Source organism: Triticum aestivum, chromosome 5D (assembly GCF_018294505.1).
Source record: "Triticum aestivum cultivar Chinese Spring chromosome 5D, IWGSC CS RefSeq v2.1, whole genome shotgun sequence".
Lineage (NCBI taxonomy): Eukaryota > Viridiplantae > Streptophyta > Magnoliopsida > Poales > Poaceae > Triticum > Triticum aestivum.
This window is the reverse complement of record NC_057808.1, coordinates 549673977-549677721: the sequence shown is the minus strand read 5'-3', so window position 1 is coordinate 549677721 and position 3745 is coordinate 549673977. Positions and strand designations below refer to the sequence as shown.

Here is a 3745-nt window from a genome sequence, read left to right as displayed (position 1 = left end):
CAGAATGATGTTGTGATAAATTAAAAGACAGCGTGTTCGGCCACGGAATTACTTACTTGAGTGTCTGGACGATTGCATTCAGACCCGCATCCTCGGAGGTGTCCGGACACTCTATTTGTGATCCGAAGAACGATCTATACATCTCTTCGAGCGTCATGCCGAAGAAGTGCTGAATAGTTCGCGGTCCTTCCGGGTTGAACTCCCACATACGGAGAGGTCGACGTTTGCAAGGCAGGGCTCGACGAACTAGCATAACTTGCATTACCTTAACAAGGTTGACATCTCTCTCGTGGAGATCTCGGATGCGACTCTGCAATGTCGGCACATCATTTACTGGCCCCCAGTCCAGCCCCTTGTTGACCATTACGCCAGTTGTGGCGGGGGGCGAGCGGAAGGCAGGGCAGCTACCCACTTAGTACCCCGGGGAGCTGTGATATAAAACCACTCCCGTTGCCATAAACTGGACACCTCCGGGAAGGAACCCTTTGGCCATGGAACACCGGCGCCTTTGCTTATTACGGCACCTCCGCACTCTGTGTGTCGCCCCTCAATCATCTTTGGCTTCACATTGAAGGTCTTGAGCCATAAGCCGAAATGTGGGGTAATGCGGAGGAAGGCTTCACACACGACGATGAACGACGAGATGTGAAGGATGGAATCCGGAACCAGATCATGGAAATCGAGCCTGTCGTAGAACATGAGCCCTCTGACAAAGGGATCTAGACTGAAACCTAGCCCTCGGAGGAAGTGGGAGACGAATACGACACTCTCGCCAGGTTCGGGAGTGGGAATGGCCTGCCCTCGAGCAGGCAGCCTGTGCGAGATTTCGCCGGTCAAATACCTAGCTTCTCTTAGCTTCTTGATGTCCTCCTCTGTGACGGAGGAGGGCACCCACCGATCTTGAAGGTTGGATCCGGACATGATTGTAGGTCCGAAGCGCCTAGCCTGAGCCTTGGGTGTTGGAACTCGAGGTGGGGGAAGGATTCGATTGAGCGCGAGAAGAAGGGGACAGGCCTAGGCCTCTTTATAAAGAGGATGAATATCAAGCGTCCTCCGCGTGGCCGTTTGGGACTTACCTAAATCGAGGAGTCATACCAACAGGCACGATTGGGTTACCCATACCCGTATTGATGAGAATCCCATGAAAAAAGGGACAAGATCTCTGCTTCGACAGGACGTGCCAATAAAAACCGCCTCGCAACACGCAGTGGCAGGCTCGGAAAAACGGTTCGTCGTGACCAGACCACGACAGTATGTCACATTATGAAAAGCTGTCGGCAGATTGGATTTGTGGAAATATTATTCTCTCTACGGTGGTATGTGGAATTTGTTTTGCAGAGCCGGACACTATCCTTGTGTTCAAAATCTTCTATGGAGTATTCGGAGGAGGAACCCGCCTTGCAATGCCGAAGATAATCTGCGCGCCAGACTCATCGTCATTGAAGCCTGGTTCAGGGGCTACTGAGGGAGTCCTGGATTAGGGGGTCCTCGGACAGCCGGACTATATCCTTTGGCCGAACTGTTGGACTATGAAGATACAAGATTGAAGACTTCGACCCGTGTCCGGATGGGACTCTCCTTGGCGTGGAAGGCAAGCTTGGCAATACGGATATGTAGATCTCCACCCTTGTAACCGACTTTGTGTAACCCTAGCCCCCTCCGGTGCCTATATAAACTGGAGGGTTAAGTCCGTAGGACAACAACAATCATACCATAGGCTAGCTTCTAGGGTTTAGCTTCTACGATCTCGTGGTAGATCAACTCTTGTAATACTCATATCATCAAGATCAATCAAGCAAGAAGTAGGGTATTACCTCCATCGAGAGGGCCCGAACCTGGGTAAACATTGTGTCCCCCGCCTCTTGTTACCATCCGCCTTAGACGCACAGTTCGGGACCCCCTACCCGAGATCCGCCGGTTTTGACACCGACAGTCACAACTGGTCAAATCTCAATCTTCATGTAGAAAATTATATATGTTGCATACCATTTTATATATCTAGTCAAACCAAAGACACAGTAAGCTAGTTTAGCATCAACCTTTTTGCACTATGGACTTTGCAATGTGTACGTGTGGCAACAACTTGATCATCTAATCTCCTTCACGCACAAGTCTGCTTTTTAAAAAGGTTTGTCGATTTGCATAATCCACCTTTCATAAATTGTGAAGAACCCAAAAGATTTGTTGATCCCTCCGTTCCTAAACATGCATGTGCCCTCCCCCCACGTGCGGCAACAACTATAGTATTTTTTAGTGTCCAACCATCGTTCGTTATTCCCTAATAAAAAAACATGACGACCCGTTATGCTCTTCCATTAATTTGGGCCACATCAAGAGACATCTAGCTTGCTACTGGCAGCCTACCGCGCGCCCGATGGCGTCTAGGTTTGGCTGGACAGCGCAGTGGGCAAAATAAACGCTCGTTCGTTTAGTCCCACATCGGCCAGTAGGGAGAGTCGCACTGGTTTATAAGGTACAGCGCGGCACCAAGCATCGTCCCTTCAAGGACATTCGATAAAATTGGAACGAAACATAGAAGATTAGCATGGCCCCTGCGCAAGGATGACACGCACAAATCGAGAAATCGTCCAATTTTTTGAGATTTTCTACGCAAGTCCCTGGAGCCTTCTTTCTTGCACTTGCGTGTGATGCTATTCTTACAAAAAGGCCCTTTAGTTTCCCTTCTCTATCAGAGAGGTTCTCAATACTGCCTTTTTAAATTTAGACCCACGCGCTTTCTCTTCTTTGTTATTGCAGATACAACCTTTCTATAGTAACTTTTTAGCCTTTTTAGTCTATTATTACACGTTCCTGGGTTAGTCTTCCGTTTCAGTCCTCCTAGATGTAGTGTATTCCTTCAAAAAAATGTCTTTGTTCTTAACCATAACTATGATTCGGTCATAATGCAAAAAACATGTTTCTTTAGTCTAATTTGATTATCTTACCACCTAACAAATTCATCTAAGACCTGTGAGAAAACTCTCTCGGACACTTGTTGTAACACCCCGGATGTAACTTTCCATATTTGTGACTCCAACTCTTGCCATTTTCAGCTATGTGTTATGATATTCCCTTCGTGGTCAGGTTTTGTCTTTCGTTTTGCTTTTTGTTCATGTCATGCATCTCATATCATGTCATCATGTGCATCTCATTTGCATACGTGTTCGTCTCATGCATCCGAGAATTTTCTCCGTTGTCTGTTTTGCATTCTGACACTCCCACATGCACCGGCGCACCCCTCTTGTCTCTTTTCGTGAGCGGGTGTTAAACGTTCTCGGAATGGACCGAGTTTTGCCAAGTGGCCTTGGTACACCACCGGTAGACCACCTGTCAAGTTTCGTTCCATTTGGAGGTCGTTTGATGCTCCAACGGTTAACCGGGTAACCGCAAAGGCCTTTTGTGTGTTGCAGCCAAACACCCCTCCAAACAGCCCAGTAACCCATCTAAGTCCCCTCCATGCTCTCGGTCGTTCGATCACGATCGTGTGGGCGAAAACCGCACTCCATTTAGAGTCTCCTAGCTCCCTCTACCTATAAATATGTGCACCCTCCTCCAAATCCGGGTCCCGAAACCCTAGCTCGCTCCCTCTCCGCCGCCGGACGCGTCCGTCCCGCGCCGGCCGAACCCGCCGCCGCAGCCCGCACAAGTCAGGAGCCGACACGTGGCGAGCCACGACACTTTGCTGCCCCGCCGCCGCAGCCCGCAGGGCCCGCGGGAGGCCCTCCCGGCCCAGATCCCGCGCCCC

At 49.6% G+C, this 3745-nt stretch overlaps 1 non-coding gene across 1 annotated transcript; it reads left to right on the top strand.

Annotated features, from left to right (window-relative positions):
- Positions 1-2495: 2495 nt before the first annotated feature.
- LOC123126890 (U6 spliceosomal RNA) lies at positions 2496-2598 on the top strand. The gene has a single exon (XR_006462099.1). It is a non-coding gene; the product is annotated as a U6 spliceosomal RNA (small nuclear RNA).
- Positions 2599-3745: the final 1147 nt, after the last annotated feature.